Source organism: Manduca sexta, chromosome 14 (genome assembly GCF_014839805.1).
Source record: "Manduca sexta isolate Smith_Timp_Sample1 chromosome 14, JHU_Msex_v1.0, whole genome shotgun sequence".
In the NCBI taxonomy this organism is placed as follows: Eukaryota; Metazoa; Arthropoda; class Insecta; order Lepidoptera; family Sphingidae; genus Manduca; species Manduca sexta.
Genome location: NC_051128.1, coordinates 1919438 through 1945991, shown reverse-complemented (window position 1 = coordinate 1945991; position 26554 = coordinate 1919438). Strand labels below are relative to the sequence as shown.

Sequence of the window (26554 nt, the reverse complement as noted above, 5' to 3'; positions counted from 1 at the left end):
TGTACACGAGAAAATGGAATTGGTTTCCTAAATGGAGCAACGTTGATGCGATGAAACTTGTCCGCACTTGTTATAAGGAAACTTAAAGCAGATTCCCCTTGTATTGTTTTAAGTTATCAACTTCTGTTTAACTTTAGTTGATAAAGAACGATTCTAATGCAGCAAGTGTTCAGTTAGACATGAAACCAATTAATATTTGAAATCTTATTGGTTAGAGTTTTTTTTAATTTGATTTTTTGCGCTTGACTGAAAATAATTATTGAAACGGTGTTTAGAAATAGTAATGAAGGTAGTTAGAAAAGAAGAGGTAACAAGGACAAAAGATTTATTAGTTACAATCGCAACATAAACAAAAATAATGTGATAGCAAATAATAATAAAAATTAAAAAGGGCTACGTAAGTGTATGTTAAATTGCGAAACGAGCAATAAACTCGCCACTCAGTAATAGCTAAAATAAGAAAATGTTAAAAATACTAAAGAAAATCCATAGTGCTGATGACCCTTGTAAAAATCATATATTGCTTAGTAATTACGAGCTTTAGCGGAGGAAACATCGCAACCGACACTCGACTCTTCTTGCTAAAACGGCTTTTCTCTTTATTAGTTTATATATTTGTGGTATATTACTAATTATCTAAAAATGTTTATTCTTGTTAATAAGTACAGAAAATATACCACAATACAAGATTAATAAGGAAAAGGCTACATTTATAAAAAGTGCCAAATGTCGGTTACGGCATTTTTCCTTAAAAGGCACATTGGAAAATTGTAGTCGAATAGGTAAAAATTATACTTCTATTCATACATTTATGCTAAATGGAACCATAAGTATAAGGTCATTAAGGTCACCAGACGGTGATTAAATTTGATGAGCTCGTAAAATATAAAACTACCTCTTAGGCTTTCTATGGTCGAGTGCTGATAGTCAAAGTTGTGGACGCTTTTATATTTTTACGATGTCGAGAATTTGGTAGATTTCTCACAATATTTACATAAGTGACTAGCTAACCCAGCAGACGTTGTCCTGGCTTAACTACGAATATTGAATTCGAATTGGTATTACGAGTATTAATAAAAAAAACATTATCCAAAAACATATTGTATGTTATTGTTATGCCTTATGATACAAGCATTCTGTTAATAGCTGATAGTTATGTAAAATTTGTATTGTTGTTATGTTTTTTTTTATTTTCTAATATTGTGCTCAACTTCTTTATTTTTTTCTTTCATAAAAACCTACTCCTGACATTAATTAACACAACAAAAATGTATTAGCGATATAGTTTCATACGTTCTCGCGTAATGCGATGACATAGGGAAATAGAGATTTATTTTTATATACATAGATTTGTGGTGGGTTTGATAATAATCAATTGCTGTCTAAATATGAAGTCATGAGACAATTATCTAGCGACCGAAAAGACTCGAGGCAGTCGCTGGAATAATGCCGGCCTTATTTTAGGAAGCGGCTATGCACTCAGATATAATTGATAACATAAGTTTAAGGTAAAACACATTAGTTTATTTCCATTTATGAAAAATTGTCGTTCGATAATGTCGTGATGAGATCGATAGTACAAGACTTTTTTTCCAACAAAATAAAAAAATATTTATCAAATAAATTATAAGCTAACTGAATATGTAAATGAGACAAATTGGCAACACTTGATATAAAAATGACATTTTAATTAATTTGTATTGTTCTTCATCCTACAAAAGCATAATATCATTTAAAAATCAACCCTTATTTAAATTAATTGATAATAATATTTAATAACACACGCGTAATGTTTCTTTTGATGTAACTACTTTTGCAACAAAACATAATAAGACCTAAAATCCGCAAGATTTAGGACAACATTCGGTAACATTAGATCGTAAACATAATTTATAGTTTAACCAGGTCTGTTTACAGTATTAGGTTTATGAGATATTAATGTAACACTAGGTTACAAGAAAATATTGTTTATACGCCATGTAAATAAAATATGTACTTGTAATCTCTCGTCTTGATTACTTCGTGAAGTTTATGCGGTATTCGGTCGGCTTTAAAATATATAGAGTATGAAGGGTGTTTTTATTATTTATTACAGCTCCGTTGATGTTAATGATCTTTTGGAATGATAGTGAATAAATCTACCTTAAATACTAATTATAAATTAATAGAAAAAAATACTATTTATTTCCATACAAAGGTTGTCTAGTAGAGATCGCTTGTAGTGAAAATGCCGCCTATTATACACCATAGATTTAAGAAAGTGTATTAATCTTGTTCCTCTATTTAATAATGGTTCCAATAAAGAGTATTTGTATTGGTACAAGAATTTACACGTTAAGTCTTGATTCGAATGAGTTTTGAAATAAGTACCAAATAAGTTTAAATATTCATACATATTATACATATCGGCGGGTGAATGGCTTATTGACTTAACCGACATTATTTTGCGCAACAAGTTTCATACATATTTAAAATCAGGTCATTTTCTATATTTTTTTATAACTAAATAAAATGTATTGAAAAATATGGCGCTTAGCTCAATCAGCCTTTCAACCATCTGTATAGATCATATAGCATCACAACTTTATTCGTTTCTTATAAATAGTATAAGGGGCGGATCTATCTCCATTCTCCCTATACCGGACACATTTCTATTTAACCTAGTTAAAATGTTTTGAAGAAAAATGTCGCTTAGCGCAATTAGCTTTTCAACCATCTATGTAGATCATACAGTATCAAAACTTTATTCGTTTCTTATGAATAGTATAAAGGGCGGGTCTATCTCCATTCTCCCTATACCGGACACATTTCTATTTAACCTAGATAAAATGTTTAAAGGAAAAATGTCGCTTAGCGCAATTAGCTTTTCAATCGTCGATATAGATTATATAGCGTCTTTATTCGTTTCTTATGAATAGTATAGGGGGCGGGTCTATCTCCATTCTCCTTATACCGGACACATTTCTATTTAAATTAGTTAAAATGTTTCGAAAAAAAATGTCGGTTAGCTCAATTAGCCTTTCAACCATTAATATAGATCATATAGCATCAAAACTTTATTCGGTTCTTATAAATAGAATAGGGGGCGAGTCTATCTCCATTCTCCTTATACCGGACACATTTCTATTTAAACTAGTTAAAATGTTTCGAAAAAAAATGTCGGTTAGCTCAATTAGCCTTTCAACCATTAATATAGATCATATAGCATCAAAACTTTATTCGGTTCTTATGAATAGTATAAGGGGCGGGTTTATCTCCATTCTCCCTATTCCGGACACATTTCTATTTAACCTAGATAAAATGTTTTAAAGAAAAATGTCGCTTAGCGCAATTAGCTTGTCAACCGTCGATTAGATTATATAACATCACAATATTTTTTTGATAGTTACGAATAGAGTACGGGGCAGGTCTATCTCCATTCTCCATTTACCGAGCACATTTCCATACTCCCGGTTGATACTCGATGGAATAACGCACTACCCTACCCAGGGTTCGAACACGAAACCTCAGCGATCGTACCGCGCAATACTACGCCAACGGAGCAGTAAAAATATCCAGAACAAAATAAATTATTATTTACAAGGCAAAACATGACACAGACATGAGGGAGATCTCATCAAATATTTAAAGTCATCATCTTGAAGGATAGCCGTGGTCGGAATACGGAAAACAAGAATATTAGGAAATATTTTTGGCTTTCCGCGAAATGATAGGGCAGGTGTACGCTGAAATACATTAGGTCTTCGGTTTTTTTATTGCTTTAAATGACGAGACGAGCTTGCCGTTCGCCTGATGGTAAGCAATACAACCGCCCATAAGCAGTAGAAACACCATCCAACACCTTGAATTACAAAATATTGTTTGGTATGCCGCTCGCCATCCTGAGACGTGAGATATTAATTTATGTCCAGTAGTTACACTGGCTACAGTGTCCTTCAAACTGGAGCACAGCAGTGACTACACTGCTGCTTGGCAGCAGAAATAGACATTGCGATGGTACCTCCCCAGACGGACTCTCACATATGAGAGACCTACCAGTAAATGGTTAGGTTTGAGATGTATACGTACCTCGTATAATAAAAACTATTATGTACATCCGATGTTATTATAAAAGGTTTGTATTATGCGCCTTCTGCCTTGAAATCATCTGTCCTCTTCTCTTCAAACTCTTAAGAATTTGTAATATAAACTTGAAGTAACGTGGAAGAAATAATTTACCTCGCAAAATGACTCGAGTGAAACTTGAATTATGAGAACTCAGTTTGACTGCAAACATAAACAAAGTTTACGCTAATTATCAGCGGCGTAGTCGATGTGGAAGTGGAGATGACGTAATAATATAATTGTTCCTAGCACTGGTTCTGTCGATAATTTTTTTGTAAATTAGTAATTATGTTCTGGTAGGATATATTTTGTATCCTCCTGAGTAGTGACCACCGTACACAAGGTGTTAAAACCCGCCATAGTGGCCCATATAAGTGTCGCGTCCCGGGATCAGCCTGTGTATATCTGGTTTCAACAGGCCGGCATAATTATGTCGACTGTTGTGGGCGATTATCTCTCGTCTCTCGTCACTTACCATAAGTTGGAAAATACTTTTCTTAATAACGTAGAACGGTACTATGTATAATATACGTATAATTTCTGTATAATATACTGCTCACTGCTGGGCACGGGCCTCCTCTACTACTAAGAGGATATAGGCCTTTATCTACAATGTATGTATATAGATAAACCTAATACAAGTTTGCCTATAATATGCTTCTGAAGATGAGTAATAACTCTTAAACCACATCATGGTTGATGGTGAAAAAATATTTATATTCGTAAAGCAAATTTTGTATTAATTACTAACAAACGTTGTCACAAAATATCGATATTAAATTTATCTATATTATTATATTATAAAGCTGAAGAGTTTGTTTGTTTGTTTGAATGCTTGAATCTCAGCAACTACTAAACCGATTTTGATTTTTATCAATGAAGGAGTATAAGACTCCTTTTTCCCGATTTTTTTTCACAAAGACAGAGCCATGAGCATAAGTTAGTTATTAATAACCCTAAAGTAATAATGTTAATATTATAAGACAATGTTTTTTACTGATCCAGTTATGAAAATTCTGAAATTTAAAAAAAATTAAAACGCCTTAGTGCTTCTTATCTTTTTATAACCAGAACAGCTTTTTACAATAATGGAGTTGACAAAAAACATTCCGATATTCCTTGTTTTACTGCTTATCAATGAACTACCTAATGTACATACAAATAATGTTTTATACTGTTCAACGCACGCAAAACTTTGAGCGCTTTATTGCTATGTATATAAAGCGCAAATTAGTTCCAAAATTGTTCGGGTAATCAGTGAAAAAAGTGATATGTGCCGATAACTTTACATTCGCTTGGGAGTTGTGCTTGGAGTTCTTGTGTTAATGGATTAATTAAAAAATATAGAGCTCGAATATGAGAAGTGGTCTTTATGTAGAGTCTTTATGGTTCATTTTAGAATAATCTAAATGACGTTTAGTAATGGTATAACGAAAAAACAGCAGTGATTTAATGCAAACTGCATTTGAGTAGAGAATTTGAAAATTCATAAATTTAAATCATCTTTTTTTTTAAATCTTCTAATTAATTATAGGATCTCGGGAGTGTGTTCACTATTTATAAAAGAGATGATTATCCCTTAACAGTCGACACAATTATGTCGGCATGTTGGAACTAATTATCCAAAGACTGATCACAGAACGCGACATACTTACGTAGGCTATAATGACGGGTTTTAAAACCTTGCGTACGGGTGTCGCTATCCGGGCGGATATAAAATATATCCTACCACCAATATGTCGAAATGAATATAGAATAGTATTGCTAGAACGACAGAAAGAATGGGACTGGCAGCAAAAAATATTAAGAGACATAATTATAAATTATAATAAGAACCTATATTTTTTATTTCGAACCAATTCCGTATACATGTATAAAAATCGTATTAAATTATATAGGTAGGTTGGCCAAATAGAGCTTGCACTTTGCTGACATCAAATCATTCCAACGACGTAAGCTTCTTTAAAAGAAACGAAAGCTTTCGACAGCAACATTTATTCCACAATGTTAGCTAAATAAAATGTGATAGAAACTTAGAAAACAAAATAATTTGAAAAGCATGTTGCCAGAAAAAAAAGATTATTCACACAAAAGCCTCATCCTTCCAAACTCTAAGTCTAAATTCTTGCGAGGTCTCGTGCTCTACTTTAAGAAATATTAGAGATGAAAGTAGAAATGTAAGAGAAAAAATTAATGTTCGCTAATACTTGAGTTGCATTTGTTTTTATATGAATTATGCATTAATTGCCTTCCGACAGCACTGGTTTGACACAGAAAATGGTTTTTAAAAATGTAGAGACTTTTACTCTATGTAGAGATTTTTTAAATTGTTTAAGTGGTTTTGTGAGTTTTCGGAGGATTCACAGAGATTTAATTGGGAGAAATTGTGAAGCATTTACGGAGGGATTAACAAAGTGTAGTAGCTTTTGAAAATAGATTTAAAGTAGTTGAAATAGAGGTCACATTAAGAAGTATTTTTTTATTGCAGTAATTAAGCGATGAGCATTCCGCTCGCCTGATGATAAGCGTTATGACCGCCCATAAACGGTAGCAACATCATACAGAACTTTGAATTACGAAGTACTGCGTGGTACTCCACTGATTATGTAGTATATTTTTTGTCTTTCTGTAAACATGAATAATTATTTTGTATTAGTTTAAAAGTACTACGACAGAATGCTGAAAAGTATCAATATCTGACAATGTCTTAGGTTCACTGAATAGTACTAGTACCCTACAATGTCTCACGTTCGAATCCCTGGTCAGGCAAAGTGATGTGGGTTTCTTTTTCTCAGTATCAGCACAGTCTGAAATTTGTGATTACTATGACGATTGACTTGCTACCCACCAAATCATGGAAAACACATAGCGAGAACTGGATAACTTAGTTGCATCTCTATCTACCCTTTTAGGAAAGGCATGACGTGTGTTTTTCTCTTACTTCAGACTTTTAAACTGCCAGTTGCGAAAAATATGTGTAACTGATATGAAAGAAAGCTATGGCCATATCATTATGTCTCCACGATGTAATTTAGCACATAGCGACGTAAAACACTATTGAGCGCGGACTATCTAAGAAAAAGATTTATTGGGGTAAATTTACTTTCCGTTGGCCACATAGTCGACCACCCACTTGTATTGTTTATTTACATAATGATTTGTTATGTTCACGCTAATGTTACGACATTAAAATTAAACTATATCTCGGATTTTGACGCGGTTTTAATTTTTAGTTTTCTCCCGACCTTTCGAAGACTTTGCTGCCTTCGTGGTCACGGGGGGGACCCATAAGGGAGTTCCAAGAGAGGGGAGTTTAATTATTTAATTACTTGAATTATGGTCAAACAGCTGATTATATCGATAGTATATATGATAACTTGTCAATGTTTAGTTTAACAATATGAACTGTAACTGTAACTGATGGGTACAAAATCGATTCTGATTTAAAATTAGAATTATAAGTTGTTTCATAGTTAACTTTTCTTCGACGTTGAACGCGCATATTATTTTAGATCGCACTAAAATCTTTAATTGCTAATTATTTTCAAAACCTGTACGTGGGTTATCTGACGGTATTTATAAAGTTATTATATATATATTATTATCTATAATTAACCGCAAGATTCAATTCAACTTTTAAGGGAAGGAATTTGAAATGAAAACACAGTTTCTGGTATCTAGTTAATTTTTTAAATTATTTTATATAGATATTTAAATGCATGACGTAAGCAAAAGTCTACACGGATGCCACACCAAGTGACTTAAGCAAATGGTAGTACGAATAAAATGTATCGTGAGGAAATAGACCTGCCGGCAGTCGACTCTACGTAATCTCGGCTTTAAACTGTAGACATTAGGAAAACTTTCACACATGACACAAGTTTGAGGGTAGTAATGTAAAGTAGTCGACGGAATGTTCTAGAAATGGGGAAGGTAAAGATGTTAAGAATTAAAATGTGGAGTATCATATAATGATTTTAGTAGGAATGAAAAATTATTTAAATTATATAATTTTTTTTTTATATAAAACTAATATTAAATGAAAATAAAATGTATTTAGGAATTGTGATGTTCAAAAACTTATACCTACCTTTTCTTTAGTAAAAGAGTTCTATCTATTTAACAGTTACAATAAATAGAAATAAAGTTATATTATCATGTTATGATATAGACTTGTTAAATATTATGTGCTTAAAAATACAAATGAACAACGAAGTATCGAAGAAATAATTAGTTAAACTGTTAAAAATGCTACATTTTCTATTTGTAAGTTTCTTGAAAGTATTTTGGTGAAAGTGTGATGTAATAAAAAAGCTTCGTACAAGTAAATATACGAAGGACAATAAGGCTGTGCATCCACAAAAAGATATATCATACAATACAGCAATATTATTAACATACATTTTACTAAGTAGGCGTCTGTCATTGCGGAAGTGCGCAGATTTTTGGATACTTTAGTCGGGGTATATAATATAGCGCGCTATATTCTATATAGTTAGATATACTATAGTGTATAACTAAAAACGCTACAGCGTTTCTAATAATGCTGATCGTAGGATATATTTTATATCCGCCAGGATAGCGACTACCGAACACAAAGTGTTAAAACTGGCCATAGGTCGCTTTCCGGGATCAGTCTGTGTACAACCGGTTCCAACAAGCCGGCACAACTAATAAAGTTACCCCACTTCACTTACCATCAAGGGCAGTGGCGTAACTTTTCTGTGTCCATATTAAAAATATCACTAATCTATATATATAAAAGAAAGTGGTGTTAGTTACACTATTTATAATTCAAGAACGGATGAACCGATTTGGCTGAAAATTGATGGAGAGGTAGCTTATAACCAGGAGACGGACATAGGACACTTTTATCCCGTTTCCACGCGAACGGGACGTGAGATAAGACGTGGTATAAGAAAGCAAAATTTGGTATGGTGATAGTATAAGACCCTGGGAACGTTATAGGCTACTATCCCGGGAAAATATATAGTGGGACTTTTATCCCGGAAAACTCCTTATAGCGGGCGAAACCGCGAGCAAAAGCTAGTAACTAATAAACGTAAGTTCACAGCGTGTTGTCTCGCTTTGTCAAGTGATATTTAACGTCAGAGGAAGCGAGAGAGACTGTCATTTATGAGTAAGACCTACACATACTAGTAGTCATATGTTTTTAGCATCGCATCCACATGTCAGTGGATGCCATCCCCTTAGACATGTGAGAGGAACATTTGCACGCTACGTTTGACCGTTCATGGAACGTGAACAGGTATTCTGAGTTCTTCGTCTGCGAAACGGACCTTTATGATACATTCGGCTGTATCTGTCTCTACAACTTATTGTTATATTCGTTTTGGGTATATTTTCTTGTTTTTGGTAAGTTATTTTTTTGCTTGGAGTTACTGCATTTTTATGTATTTGGACTATAGATATATAACTTATCTCATCGTAATGTTAGAAGACATTGGCTCTAAGCCTAAGTTTAGTATATTGAAAAGTAAATATGTACCTTTTAACTATCTACCTAATACTATCTATTTAAAAATGATATTGACTCGAGCTTATATAGTGAAAAGGTAGACAGAGATAAAATTAAAAATAGATTCAGTATATTTCCATAAAATTATAGGAATTACCTTGACACAAGCACCAATTTCAGTAAGGATATCTAAACTCAGGAATCGAACTCCGAACTTTTGAATTTTGTCTTGATTTGCTTTTCCAAGCAACAGCAGTTGTAGAAAATAAATAAAATCTATATCACTCTATAGTGAACTGAAATCCGCACAAGTTTCAGTCTAGACCATTCTAACTGACTCAATAGTCAGCTGTTCTATTCAAGAGGTGTTATTGAAAGCTCGAGGGCTTTAAAGTATGAAAATGTTGGATAACGGTAACATTAAGAATAAACAAGTTAAATACATTAAGTAGCAAGCATAAATGCTGACACATCTCTGATTATGTTGTAATAACGTAACTACGTAGACGGGCGTTTTTTAAAACGTTAATGTATTTTTTATAGGCATGGGTTGTTTTTAGTTTAATCTATAGAGAAAACTCCGTTAGTGATTTAACAAAATAGATTTTTATTATGCGTGATCTGTGAGTTATTTATATTTTATAATTAAAAAAATATAGTCACATTAAGATGGAAAGTAAATATAGTTTTGAAGACATTCAAAATATTACGTTTACCTAGGGTTTATACCAATAAATTTTATTACTTACTGCTAAATTATGTGACAAAAAAATGGCAATTAAACAAAAAAAAACATATTATTATAGTAAAAGGGTAAACGATTACAATATTTCTGAACGCCAAACGCCGCGTTCGCACGCTCGTCTGACCCATAAACGTACTCGTGCCATAATTAATCTCGCCGCAGCGTCATTTCTCGCTCGTTTCTCGTCACTTAATTACTTCGCAAATACCGCGAGTCGGCTTCCGTCTGCCGAAATATGGACGTCATTATACGTCGCATTAACGTGATGAACCCACTACCCTCGGGGCCTCGGTGTTTGGTACAGTTTTATGATGACGTATAAAGTTGGCCAGTTTAAAAAGTTGGGGTAATTATGTTTTGTTTGTGATATTAGGCCTTCCCGGTGGGGGTCGAATTAATTCGTGTTGGATTAAGATAATGTTGATTTCTAAAGTCAGGTACTTTGTGAAGTTTTTACTGGTAAGAAACTTAATAACTATGATTGAAATATTTTTTCTATTTTTATTATATACGGATCAACGTAATCTAAGATTTTGAATGTATGATATGGATTGAACGTATACCTTTATTATGAAAAGGTTTGGGAATATGTTTGCATGTTTAAGTCATTGTGAAACTTTAGTTGAATAAGTTACATAATTACTAAGTCTTAATACGGCTAATTTCTGTACTACAAAAATGTGCTAATGTTTATTCCTAAAACAATTCTTTATAATTTACAAGCGGCTTCGCGAATAAACTTGTAAGTTATAACAATTTATTTTAATACATAGCAATTGCTACCTTGGTAACGTAGTTGTTCTACGGTACGACTGCAGTGCTGAGCTCTCAAATTCTATCCCAGTGTAGTGTATGCAAACTATGCGGAGTATTATGGCACTATGGGCTGAGGTTGTAAGAATGACATTGGATACGTCAGTGGAAAATAAACCATGCTAACAACTATTAGCTGTGTTTCTTTACGCTCCAAAGGACATTACAGTGGCGACGAGGATTAAAATAATTATAATAATAATTAGTAGACAATTATATCTTGTGCGCAAATAGTGTCAATAGTACTATTTAAACGATGTCGATCGGTAAAGTACGGGAGTTTGACGTGCGGTCAGGGGGTATGGAGTTCTTATATAGACAGATTGAACATGTATTTTAAAGTCAACAAAGTAACGGACGATTTGAAATTACCAACTTTGATTGCTACGATGGGAGACGAGGCGTATGAACTACTCGTAAATCTCGCCAGTCCGAGTAAGCCGTCTGAATTACAATACGCCCATGTATGCGAACTGTTACGTCAGCATTTACAGCCGACGCCATCTTCGTTGGCGGAAAGATACCGATTCCGACAAAAACGTCAAGGATCGGGAGAAGACATAGCCACTTTTGTTGCGGAATTAAAGAAACTATCACGGGATTGCAAATTTAAAGAAAAATTGAATGAAAATTTGCGCGATCAATTCATATGTGGTCTTAATAGTGACGTCATTCGGCAAAGGCTTTTTGCGGAAGAGGATACAATAACATTCGCTGAGGCGGTTAAATTAGCACAATCCTTGGAGGCGGCGGAACGGGATGCAGCAATCGTGGAGTCAACCAATGGGGCAGAGGCGATGCATGCGATGAAACAAAACACGAGCAGTAAAGGTTGGGCGCGCAGAGGAGGATCATACAGTACACCAAGCATGCGGACCAGAGCTGCGGGGAACGCGCCGGCAGCGCAGGAGCAGGTGCGTTAGCAGCAGAGCCGAGTACGTCGGTTCGTCAGTACGGAGAGCCGAGGGCGTCTGTTCGACAGTACGGAGAGCCGAGGGCGTCTGTTCGCCAGTACGGAGAGCCGAGGGCGTCTGTTCGTCAGTACGGGAAATGTACGGCATGCGGAAGGACGTCCCATTCCTTCACCGTTTGTCGATTCCGGAACTTCACTTGCAGCAAGTGCCACCGAGTTGGTCATTTGCGACGGGTGTGTCCCGCGGAAAATGCGGATTCGGCCCAAATGTCGCAGGAGTGCACCTACTTTGGAGGAGCGGAAGCTGGAGAGTTTTCGGACAACGAATATGACGTCATTCACAACAGTAGCAGAGAGGAGGATGGAAACATCGAGGAGCAATTAAATCTCTTAGCGTTAAATAATTATAAGGCAGTAAGTTTACCAATATGTATTGAAGGTACTAAAGTTAATATGGAAATTGACACAGGTACCGCCATATCATGCATAAGTAAAAAACGTATGACAGACTTTTCACTCATTTACCCATCGAGAATGATAATACAATATTAAGATTTTATGACGGTTCTAAAATTAAGCCTTTGGGCGTTATAACACCAGATGTAAATTTTAATAATGTCAATAAGCGGCTCGAATTATTTATTATTGACGGTGGCATGACGTCGTTATTAGGTAGACAATGGTTAGCAGAATTACAGATAAGCATTCCTCTGTTTAGTTGTAATCGGATACAGGGAAATAGTAATATTCATGTTAATAAAGAAATATGTTGCATTCTCGACAGATATAAAGAAGTATTTAGTGACGGGCTGGGACGGTACACGGGCGGAAGGGCGACGTTGCGGGTGCGAGAGGGGGCGGCGCCGATATATCATCGTGCGCGGCCGCTGCCGTATGCACTGCGCGAGCGCGTCGACGCGGAGTTGGACCGTATGCTACGCGACGGCGTCATCGAGCCCATCGAATGCTCCGACTGGGCCTCTCCTCTGGTGCCTGTTTTAAGGCTGACGGTACATTGAGGATTTGTGCTGATTACAAAGCGACCCTGAACCCGGTTTTGCTGATCGATCGTTACCCTCTACCAAGGATTGAGGACGTTTTAGTAGGTTTAAACGGGTCGCAATTCTATAGTAAAATAGATTTATCACATGCATATAATCAAGTAGAACTAGATGAGTCTCGAAAATATACCGTAATTAATACTCACCGAGGATTATTCTGCTACAATAGGCTAGTTTTCGGGTTGGCATCAAGCGTAGGAGTGTTCCAACGTATTATGACTAATTTGTTGCAAGGTATACCGAATGTACAGGTATTCTTGGACGACGTTATTATTGGTGGGAAAACACGGAGCGAGCATTTAGCTGCCCTCGAAGAAGTTTTCAAGCGCTTATGCAGCCACGGGTTAAAATTCAGGAAGAATAAATGTGTTTTCCTTGCACAAGAGGTTACGTATTTAGGATTTGTCGTATCAAAGGATGGTATTAAGGCCGATAGTTCAAAGATCGATGCTATATTAAAGCTAAATCGACCACAAAATGTTAGTGAACTCCGATCATTTTGGGAATGGTTAATTTCTATGCTAAATTCATTAGGAATTTTAGTTCATTGTTAACTCCATTGCATAGATTATTAAAAAAGGGTATAGTATGGCACTGGGATATTGAAAGCGAACAAGCTTTCAACGGAATAAAAAGGAAATTGACCGGGGCGGAAGTATTAGCACATTATGATCCCGATAAACCCTTGATCGTAACGTGTGACGCAAGCCCGCACGGAATCGGGGGGGTTTTAGCGCAGCCAAGCGCTGGTAGCGAGCGGCCGGTCGCATACGCATCCCGTACACTGACCGCAGCTGAAAAGAATTACTCGCAGATACATCGCGAGGCTTTATCCATAATTTTTTACGGTAAAAAAGTTCCACCAGTACTTATACGGACGGAAGTTCATATTGCGTACAGACTATAAACCCTTGGTGTCTATTTTAGGTCCTAGTAGGGGCATACCAACGATGACCGCTAGCCGGATGCAACGTTGGGCTGTAATTCTCTCGGCATATGATTATGAGATAGAGTATATCAAAACTTCTGAAAATTGCGCGGATGGCCTATCAAGGTTACCGGAAGTGACCAAAGATTTCCAATGTTACAAGGACACTATTCCCGAACAAACTTTTTTGCATTTTGCACAAGAGGCGCTATTGTTAAATTACAAAGAGGTCAAAATACAAACGGCAAAGGACGTCATTTTAGCTAGGATATTGACTTTCATTCGCGATGGTTGGCCTGAAGCTTGCGAGATCACCGCTTTGCGACCGTATTTCAATAGGAAATCCGAATTGTACGAAGAGCTAGGATGTGTGATGTGGGGGCATAGAGTAGTAATACCTGTAGGTTGCCGCGAAAAGGTATTAAAAATAATCCATGAGCCTCACATGGGGATAGTCAAGTCGAAAGCCTTGGCTCGCAGTTACGTGTGGTGGCCCGGTATTGACGAGGCGGTGGAGCAAGCTTGTGGCGCGTGTGGAACGTGCGCTGCGTTCTCGGATGCACCTCCACGCGCCACACCGCAGCCCTGGCCTTGGCCGACTCGGCCGTGGACAAGAGTGCACCTGGATTATATGGGACCTATAGCAGGGAAATTATATTTGGTTGTTGTTGACGCTATGTCTAAATGGCTAGAAGTATTTAGTGTACCGAGTACGGCGGCGGGTAGCACTATTGCGAAACTACATGAATTATGGAGCAGGTTCGGTATCCCTAAACAAATAGTAACAGATAACGGGCCTCCATTTACTAGTGGTGAGTTCGCAAATTTTGTTAGGCGGAATGGTACGGAGCACATATTTACAGCTCCGTATCATCCTTCATCTAACGGGGCGGCAGAAAATGCAGTGAGAACCTTAAAGAAAGTAATAAAAAGGCGGTTTTAGAACGTAAAATGTGGATCGGACCTTAAATACATTCTTATTACATTATCGAAACATCGAACATTCTACCACAAAAGAAAGTCCAGCGGTATTATTAATGAATAGAAGGTTGCGAACTCCGTTAGATATTATTAAGCCAGACCGAGAAAATAATGTGCATCGAGCGCAACAACGTCAAACTAACGACGCTCGGGGTGAAAATAGAAGTTTAAAAGTTGGGGAGAGAATCTGGTACCGGCAGCATTCGATGACGGAGAAGTGGGCTCCTGGTACTGTGGCTAAGGCTACGGGTGTAAGGGACTTCAAGGTCTTAGACAAGAATAGTAAAGTAATACATAGACACATCGATCAGCTTAAGCCGAGGTGTGGGTCGCTTGTTATCCCCACGAGTTCTAGGAGTCCAGACCTAATATAATGGGTTCAAGTCGTGAGAATGAGGCGACCCCAGTTCAAGAACGTTCACTTGTAACGGGTTCTCCAATATCGCCATCTATAGGGCGGCAGCTCGGCGTAGGCATATCATCGCCGAACATTTCGAGTGCAAATGAACATCAAACACAAGATGAAAAGTTTAGTACGCCGCCCACTACGCCTGTACTATCCCAGTCACGACCATTGCGGAAATGTAGATTAGAGAAAATTGTTAGTTATAAGGAGTAGACCGTTAAGATTAAATTAAGTCGGGAGAGATGTAGTGTATGCAAACTATGCGGAGTATTATGGCACTATGGGCTGAGGTTGTAAGAATGACATTGGATACGTCAGTGGAAAATAAACCATGCTAACAACTATTAGCTGTGTTTCTTTACGCTCCAAAGGACATTACACCCAGGGTCGGGCAATTGGGTTTTTATGTCCAGTTGCTACTGCTGTTGCTGCTCGGAGTCTAAAATTTGTGCCTGATATGGCGATAAGCTCGCTCCTATCACATCATGGGACGGAGTAAACACGGCGGAAAGTGGGAGCTCCAGTTGTACATCTACCTACCCCTTCGGATATAAGGCGTGAGTGTGTACAAAGTACTTAATAAACATGGCAAAAACTGGATGCACCAATTGCGTATCTGCCTACTCCTTCGGATAAAAGGCGTGAGTGTGTACAAAGTACTTAATAAATATGGCAAAAACTGGGTGCACCAATTGCGGATCTACTTATCCCTTCGGATAGATGCGTGAGAGTGTACAACAGTGGCGAAGGGTGAATTTTTTGAAAGGGAACCCAACACAACATACAGGTACTTTCAAAATGCATATATGCGGGTTTCAAAGCGTTCCAATGATAATTACATTTTACATGTTACGGAAGGGAAGGCGACAGGAATAGGATTATATGGACCCTGCGCCACTGGTGTACTAATTTAAAAATATAATGATCGTATACTTTAAACAATGTGACGCGAATCTCTACATCACAATTTTTTCCAACTCCTCCCTATCTTTCTATTTGATTAATTTCGTTGCGGGATAATGACATATTAGTTTTCTCTGAGACTCGGCGAGCTTCACTGCTCGGTATCATAAAATGCCACTGCTGATCCTGGCTTACAGGAGTTGTAGTGGTGGGGGTGTGAGGACGGGAAAGACTTTATCACAGTTTTAAATTCTCTTTTTTTATAATCGATAAGGCGATAAAATCCAGCCCGATAGACTCATATAGCCTTTAGTGTTAAAATAATAATCTTTACGTCGCATCATGGAGGCTTAAGCCTTGATCTGTTTTTTATGTTTTAGACTCGGGATAAATTGAGACGTGTTGTGTAAGTCTTTAGTAAAATGATATTTACGCGAATGTTAGACTTTGAAATAAAAATCGTAAAAATTGTTTTGTTTCTGTCTTTAGTAGATTATGAGAGATATTATAAAGTGTATAGATACAGAGATAGTAAGAAAATTTGTATAAAATATAGTTACAAAATTATAAAAAATAAAAACAGTAGGTTTTGCTCGCGGCTTCGCCCGTTAAATAATTTTTCCAGGATCAAAATCCCTTATATTTTTCTGAAATAAAAAGTAGTCTATATCCTTTAAAAAATTTAATCTATTTCCATACAAAATTTCATCGCAATACATTCGGTAGTTTTTGAGTTTATCGCTTTCAGACAAACTGACGCGGTGGGAGACTTTATATGTAAGGATAAATTTCTTAAAAAGTCAATAATTTTATTTTAAATACTAATAATAAATGAATAAATAGTAGACTGCGGATAAGCAGTAAGTCCAGCTATGTATATGTATGTATGTAAAAATAAATAAATAAGAAAGCATGAAAAAATACAGTGATGTAAAATTTTAAATCAATAATTTTTTTTTTTACTTTTCAGAGTCTTTTAAATCAAATATGTCTATAATTTTTTTACTGTCTTAGAATCCTAGGTCATGCATTTTTTTAAAAGCCCTTTATCAGTCTTAACAGATTAGAAAATAAGAATATACACATAAAAATTAAATACGATATTTTAAAAGTAAGTCTTTGTAAAAAAAATAATACGAAGTGCGCATAAGGCTGTCCAGAATAAAACACTTATCTCCTAAATCGAAAAGACTAGATCCTCGCTCAGCGGTGCGGATACCTTTTACAATACGGATTATTGAAAACGTAGACAAAAAAATCCGAAAATAAGAAAGTATTTGAAAGCACTCATTCGTGTAAAACAATCATTAAAATTATCCTGTGTCTAAACTAAACAACTTTACGGTTAAAACTATTGGAATTTGATTAGGATTCCGCGGATCTATCGGGTATGCTAACTATGCAATGAACTATTCCAGAAGTTTTACCTTTAAAGGATGATTAATTTGATTTGAATTTGGAATTATTTGTATTTGGATATTTGACCGTTATTTTTTTTTTTTGGTAGTATAGAAATGTGATTAGTATGCATTACATAGATTGATAAAATTGTAGAACATTTTCCTTTATTATTGTTTATTTGAATTTGGAACTATCTATATATATATTTTGATATTTGAGTTTTTTTTATTGTGATATATAAAATTCACTACAATGCAATATTTAATTTGATTTGTTTTTGTTTAATTTGAATTTGGAATCTGTATTGTTTTGAGTATTATTTGTTGGTTATTGCGGAATCGATAAATTTTATTACAATTTGTAATATTATAGTCAACAACGGTTTAATGCGAGTTACAGACTAAATAATAAGTAATTTTTTCATACATGTCTTCGGAACGCAATCCATGTTCCATGTGTAAATTTCTCAATTATACTCACTAAGCTAAACCAACTTCGGCTAGTTTTCGGTTTACAACCAGTATTAGTATTATTTTACTGTAATACCATCGGTAGAGAACAAAAACTTTTAATATCATTTTTTGTAAGTTTAACTTTTTGGCAGTAACGCCGCCTGCAAATTAATTTATACTGCAAATCCAAATTTTTAAGCTATCCCAAAGTTCGGGCAACATTTTTAAATAGTATTCTCTACTTAAATTCCAAATGGTGTGATTTTGTTTTAATTTTGTTTCGCTAAGGAGTTTTTATTGGCTTTTGTTAATATAAAAAGGAATCATAATAGTTTTTATCATCATTACCTGTTAATACAATTATAATTAGTCTGATAATTGCTTCATTTCATTCTATTTTTTTCTAACATTAATAAAAAATTACTTTCTAACTATCTCAGGTTGAGAGACTTCACATACCTTTAGTCTTATGAGGCTTATAAATGCAGATTTGTTCACGATATTTTCACCACTTTACCAATATAGTCAAATTGAATACAAAAATATGCATACAATAATAGATACTATTATTACAAACGCTTTATTTACAGGCGCATGTACTCACAAACTACACGAAATATAGATTCAAGACAGTTATGAATGCCTTTAAAATTTACTAAATATTGAACTGACATAATATGTTGTTAACATATAAACAAATATAATCAACAACAATCTATAGTTAGTCAGTGTATGACGTTCAGGTAGAGTCACTGTAGAGATTTGTTTTGCCTGTACCAGATCGAGGTCAAGGTTTTCTCATGAACAAGGGGTTTTCGCTTTAGCCGCTTGTCTACAGTGTCACTCGGGAGTATTGCATCATGCGGGTGAGCGTTGGACCGATTCCCTACACCTATATATGCCCTACAACTTTCAAACTTCAACTTTCCAACTCCTCCCTATCTTTCTACTTGATTAATTTCGTTACGGGATAATGACATATTAGTTTTCCCTGAAACTCGCCGAGTTCACTGTTCGGAGTCATAAAATGCGTGCCACTGCTGATCCTGGCTTACCGGAGTTGTAGTGGTGGGTGCGAGGGCGGGAAACTCTCGTTATATATGCCCTACACCAGCATACCAACCAAAACCAGCGGTGGTCTACATCGGCGGCTCTGGGGTATCTTGTTACACTGAGGTAGCTGCGCGAAACCGTCGCTACAGCTCCAACGAGATCTGACCACGACTAACGTATAAAGGAAATTTTATCTTCCTATTGGTAATTTTGAAATCTTAGTACATTTATTTGATATCAAAAATGTTTATGGTTATCTTTTTACCAGACAAAGATTTGCCTATTTGTTGACAGACTGCGTGCCGATGCTAAATAGAAAATACCATTTTTACTTTGCTCTGCTTGTTTTGCCGGAGATTGAACCCGAGAGCTTAGCACTGCAATCCTACTGTACGTCTACATCACCGAAGCAGTTTTAAGTCGTATAAAAATTTAATTAGGTTGGAAGTTTATAGAAATTGCCCTAAGTACAATTTTATTATCATTCAATTTGCAATACAACCATGCCTACTAACTATTCCTTGAGGGAAAGAAAGCTCTAAACCTTACCCAAAAGCACTACTTTACGAAAAACAACCTTAATATTGTAGTATAAGACTCTACATTCAATTAAGGCAGATAGCTGTAACGGCATGTAAATATCAGTAGTCCTGAGTTAATTACAAGTAATAATAATAAAAATAAACTGTAAATGTGTGCGCTTATTAACAATATTAATTTCGGTTACCGCGTGCGTGATGTGAATTCATATTTGTGTCTATGTAATTAAGATTGTCTTTTGAGTAACCTCGTTTTAATTTGGATTACTCAAGGTTTTTGAAGCTCAGAGGCCGTAACCTAGACGATTTTTTATAATTGTTAACGCTAATGGAAAATGTAAAATGGACGGGAATGATATGATAGTAAGTCTGTCATTTGTGAGTCTGCTTGGGTAGATACCACCGCAATATCTATTTCTAAAACCGACCAGCCGTGTGTAGTCACTTGTGTTACGGTTTGAAGGGCATTGTAGCCAGTGTAACTACTGGACATAATAAGACTTAACATTTCATGTCTCAAGATGACGAGCGCAGTTGTATACCAAACAATACTTTGTAAATTAAGGTGTTGGATGGTGTTTCTACTGTTTATGGGCAGTCGTATCGCTTACCATCAGACGAAAGGCAAGCTTGTCTCGTCATTATAAAACAATTAAAAAAAATCGATAGCTTTATCTACTAGTAATATACATTCCTTTACTTTTTTAAATGTTTAAAATTTTGTACCAATAATACAGCAGTAAACGAACAATCTCATAAAATTTTAAACAATATTCAACTGTAATTCTACAAAATAAGAGCGATACGACTGTACTCCAAACAGGACCGTTAAGGATTTCTCTTGCCCATTTTCTTCGACATAATCCGAAACACTCGAGTCCACAGCGTCTAATAAAATAATTTGCATAAATTTTCCAACTCCACGTTACATATCATATGAAAGTACGCCTTATAATGGCCCCGTTTCGCATAATGGGTGTCCATAATTGGATTTTTTGGAAACATTATTTTTATTTCCAGAGTTTTTGTAAACAATGATTATGTTAATGCATGTTTATTTTAATCTACGAAATGAATTTTGAGTGTGTTGTGAAATTGTTTTGTAGTTTTGATGGCTTTAGGAGGTTTGTAGATGGTTTTTGTAAGCGAAAGTACTTGCATGAACGTTTTTTTTTTCAATTCCTGCCAATAAAGGCAAGCATTACATCTACTCGTAAGCAGTAGTAATATCATGTCTAAAACTTTGGCTTACAGAGCACTGCGCTCATCAGCCTGCAATGTTAGATGTTAAACTTATAATGGAATATGGTTAGTAATAAAACAGTATGATATCATCGCTTGTTGTCCTTGTGGCGATGGTCTAGATGGGAGTGGAACTGACTGTCGAGACGATTTTCGTAGGTTCAAAACCCAAGGGCACGCACCATGGAATTTTCTATAGTTATGTGTGTAATCTTTGTGAATTATTACTTGCTTTAACGGTGAAGGAAAACATCGTGGAGAAACCTGCATACTTGACAAGTTCCCTAAAATAATCTTGAGGGTATGTGAAGTTTGTTAATCCGCAAGACACCAGCATGGTGGACTAAAGGCCTAATCCCTCTCAGTAGCAAAGGAAGCCCGTGATCAGCAGTGGGACAGTATATAATACAACGCTGATATTGTTTTTAAATATTGTTCTTAATTTGTACTCAGCCGGGTTCTAGACATATTATGACGTAGCATACTATCTTATATGTATTTAAAGGAAAAATATATATAATAATAACACATATTCCAATCTAATATTTCTTCCACAAAAATTATTAAAATAAATTTATGTCATAAAGATTAATTAAATAAAGTTATTTCATAACTTCAAGGAATCCGCGGTTATGGCGCTAACTTTATATTGTTTCAAACTTGAGCACTTCGAAATAACGTTAAAAGTAATAAAATGAGCGATATCTTTGCCTTAATAACAGGAATATTGTGTGAAGACAGTAACCAGATTGTAATATTAAATATTATATGAATATATTGCTTTTTTAGTCTAGTGGCAGTGTACATAGGCTGTGGTCGAGAAGTTCTGCGTTCAGATCCCAGCTCGAACAACATAATGTGTTTGTATTCTTTTCCCCAGAAAAGTAAAAATATATGCGTCTTAGTAGCCCATGTAAGTGTTCTAAAAGGTGGACATAATTGTGTCGACTGGCGAGAGACAGTCGGAAAATCAACCGCTTAGGTGAAATGGGCTCACTTGGCTGTGCCCGTAAAAATTGGATTTACAAGACGAGGTTGAAGTCAAGAAGGCTGATCTTCAAACTTTTATTCATTAGGAAACCTACTTAAAAATATATTGCGCACTAATACTCAAACACTGGTATCTATAAAGCAAGAAAAGAAGTTTTTGATTAAATTATGTTTATCAAAATATTTTATACAACAAAGACTTGCATTAAATACTTAATTTAAAAAAAGTGCACAGAATGTTTTACACTTCTTTAAGAAAACAAATTCTTTTAAATATTTTCCAATAGTGAATGCTTATTTGTGCCACTTCCCGTAAAAATAAAGTGATTCAGCTAAAGTAATCAATTTGAAAACCTGATTACGTTGAATACGTCCGGGATCCAAAACATGTTTTCACTCCGAATCCTTTCTAACAACTTTATTACTACAGGGTTAGAGTTCTAAGAAAAGGGTTAATTTTGTTGAGACATTTCATTATGATGTTTTATGGGTGAAATGAGAATTTATTTACTGATGTATCTTTGTAATTATTATGTCTTTGAAAGGAATTATGGTAAATACTAGTGATATTATAGGTTATTGAAGATTTTATAAAGTTACTTTATTGCTCGCGTCTGCACGCATTAAAGACATTTCTGAGAATAATATAATGTAATATTTATGAAAAATAATAGGCTATATCAAGCGGCGATAGCCTAGTTGATTGTGGAACGGACTGCTAAGACGAATGTCCACGAATGCAAGTTCAAAACACAAGGGCACACACCTCTGACTTCTAAAATTATGTGTGTATTCTTTGTGAATTATTCCTTGCTTTAACAATGAGGGAAAACATCATGAGGAAATCTGCATACCCCAGAAGTTCTCTATAGGAATTTCAAAGGCGTGTGATTAGTACCAATCCCCACTAGGCAAGCGTGGTGGACTAAAGCCTAATCCCTCTCAATAGTAGAGGAGGCCCGTGCCCAGCAGTGGGACAGTATGTAATACAGGGCTGATGATAATTAATTAATTACAGCTAAATCTGTTTCTAGTATGCTAGAATCAAAACATAGTATCAAAACTCATTTACGTAGTTTAATTAATTACGTTTGCCTACTAAGGCAAAAAAAGTTGCTAGGTCTACATAACCATCATCACCATCATCATCCGCAAAATGTTCACTGCTGAACATGCGCCTCCCTCAAAGATTTTCAGATCGACCTATTGGAAGCGACCCACATCCAGCGACCTCCTGTGACATAACCTTACTCGTCTGTATTTACAATAGTTTTCTACTGTAACTAACATCTAATAAAAGATCCAATCTCAAAGCTAAGCCTCTTCCGTGCCAAAAATTCGATACAATCCTTTGAAATCGAATTTCAACCGTGAAATTTTATCGAGTATCGTTTGCAATAAAAACAAGGAAACCTGAAGTCAATTTACCATCAATGTAATGACGCCAAATCAACTCAATCGAGGCAATAAAATTGTTCGCAGACAGATTGGGCCCAATTTTTAAGTCGGGACTATTGCGGGGGCCGTTTGGGACGGACTATAAATCTTCGAGGTGTTTATTCTTGTATTTTTCTTTCGTAAACTGTTCGGTTCCATTCGTTTTATACAAATTGGCTGCCATACTGACACGTTTAAATCCTAATGATATAAACTCAGTAAAGTTTGTAATATGTTTACGGCAAATAATGTGTTAAAAATTAAGAATTACTTATAGAATTTTAAAAATTATATACTCTTTTGAAAACTAAGAAAAGTGGCGATAGCCTAGTTGTGTGTGGAACGGACTGCCGAGACGAATGTCCGCAGGTTCGAATCCCAAGGGCAGAAACCACTGTATTTTCTAAAATTATGTGTGTATTCTTTGTGAATTATCGCTTGCTTTAACGGTGAAAGAAAACATCATGAGAAAATCTGCATTCCTGAGAAGCTTTCAGAAGCCCAGCATGGTGGACTAAGGCCTAATCCCTCTCAGTAGTATAGGAGGCCCGTGCCCAACAGTGGGACAGTATATAATACAGGGCTGATATTATTATATAGAATTTTAATATCGTGTTAAAAAGGACTTTAGGCAGTTTCGTTTAATCTTTACACTTATTATAATTTAATATTAAAACATCGTTTGTAATAGTCATGATTAGGTACTTTTGGAGTGTAATCTAGATTAAGCACTAACCCTAGCTATTCTCATTAATATATGTTTTGATTGTATTCCGTGTGCCTTTAATAATAAAAATTGGATTGCTTTTGTCTCCAAAGCATTGTCCCTCTTTTTTAAGTAAGGTACCTTCTAGGTATGCTTTTTCTTTAGGTCTATATCTTGCTTGAAGACGTTTTACCCATTTTGAATAAGATTTTATAGAGTTTTTAGAGCTATAGGTCTTATTAGTTCCATATTTGTTCATTTATAGTAATAAATCATAAAGTACTGAAAGCGGGTTGTTGACACTTAATTCGCAAAAACACTTGATGGCGGCAAACACAAGCAAACACTAGTATTACTATGTAAATTTTGAATATGTTAAAAACTTGCTTATTTCATACTTTTATTATCTATACATATAAAACGAGGTCCCCTTTCCTGCCTGTCTGTACGTTATCGATTTTCTCAAAATCTACTAAACGGATTTTTATGAAATTTGGTATGGAGATAGTTTAAGACCCTGGGAAGGTCATAGGCTACTTTCTATTCCGGGTAAATATATAGCGGGACTTTAATCCCGGGAAAACTCCTTCACGCAAGCGAAGCCGCGAGCAAAATTAGTATCTTATAAACATTTATACACACATCGCATAAATTTAAATTTTAGCCTCACTAGTTATTCATAGACAGAAATTCAACGAGTTAAATCCCTAAACGACAGTCGGTTTTAACTAACAGTCGTATAATAAACAGAGTTGGTTACATTAAAATAAATATTGTTTATGCGTTTTTTTCTATTTATAGGTAGAGATTAGAGAAATGTCAAAAAAAATCAATTTTATTTGCATAATATCGAGTGTAATTAATATAATTTACGGTAGAATAAGGAAGTCAATTTTAATAACACAATATCAAGTGTAATATCGGTATTCGTAAGCATGTCACAGTTTTAACAAAGGCTAAGTCAGTGGTGATATGAAATAAGAGCAGGTTTCATACGGAAAAGAAAAACCATAACCATATATAGTTACTATTCTGAAATTCTTATCCTTACGTCAAATTAGTTAATTTGGCTTAACAAAAAATATTAATTGTTAAGATCCCAAAATAAGGGAAGGTAGCACAGAGAAAAGAAGAATCATTTAGGCAAATAATCACTATATCATTTTTACCCTCGCGTCAAATTAGTCAATCTGTTTTAACAAAAAAAATATGAATTGTTAAGGTTCTAAAATATGGGTATGTAATTGCAGTAACTAAAACTCACGGGTTCGAAACAGTGGCGGGCCCAGCCGGGCGGCGGGCCCGCACGCGCTCTCTGTAGAGACCCCCGCTGTGACTGCTGGAGTCTGCACCTGGAATTTATAAAGGTTATCGGTTAATTTTTATTCAAAAATGGAATTAAGTTATTAATAATTCAAGTCAATTCATTGGTGCTTCAAAGGAGAATTTTCATATATTGGATTTAATATGAATTTTGGTCTCTAATAAATTATAAATTAGCAAGATTCCGTATATTACGGAATCTTGAATAATACTTGCTTAAGGGTGTTTACTATTGTAAACACCCTTAAGCAAGTATTATTAGATAACTTTCACAAATACCAATAGTTATATCATAATTATAAATTTATTAATGGTTATTTTAATTATTTCAAGATTAAATTTACAAAAAAAATAAGCATATTTGGAGTCAAGATATTTCGTACGAATTATAATATATTTAATTGATTTAACAATGTTGATGAGTATTTAGCTATATTTACATTAAATATATTTAATTTAAATATAGCTAAATACTCATCAACATTGTTCAGACGGTACTTAAAGGTTACTTGATTTTTAACATAGTAACAATTATAAAATTAGTTTACATACACATTAAAGTTGTGACCCATTTTATTGTGTTTCCTTTACATCCATTAGCAAATTAGATTCACTAATTTCTCCTTTCCAAGGACACACTTTCTCTAATGTTATTGTGATTACGAAAATTGCTTCAGCTATATGACCACCACCTTCAAACCCACCATTTCTAAAAACCACGCCATTCCACAGCCAGAATCAACAAGCCATTTCATATCACACGTAAACCAACTTCCGTTGTGCTTTTAAAAAGCTCCGAGTGTACGACGAGCTTTATCCTATTGTTGACTATCTCAGGCCTCGCAGGCTGTGGTGGTTGGCGCCCTGCCAGCCGATCGCGCGTAGCTTAGTTTTAAACTGGAGCGGATTGTTTCAAATTAGTCAAGCTATAATTACGTTTGGCCTGTGTTTCTTTATGTTTATGTCTGATTTTACTTGAGCTTTTAGTTGGAATCCACTGGAATTAGTACCATAAATATATTATTTTTCGAGTTTATGGCGTCTGTCTTAGGTTTATAAATTATCTCTAAATTTATAA

At 35.3% G+C, this 26554-nt stretch overlaps 1 protein-coding gene across 2 annotated transcripts in view; it reads right to left on the bottom strand.

The window, feature by feature from the left end:
* Positions 1-26554, bottom strand: part of LOC115442798 (RING finger protein nhl-1) — a 99364-nt gene that overhangs the window by 34936 nt on the left and 37874 nt on the right. For both annotated transcript variants that reach the window (XM_030167956.2, XM_030167959.2), the window contains exon 3: positions 25418-25505. The gene's annotated coding sequence lies outside the window, so the exon portion shown is untranslated. The remainder of the gene's footprint in view (positions 1-25417; positions 25506-26554) is intronic.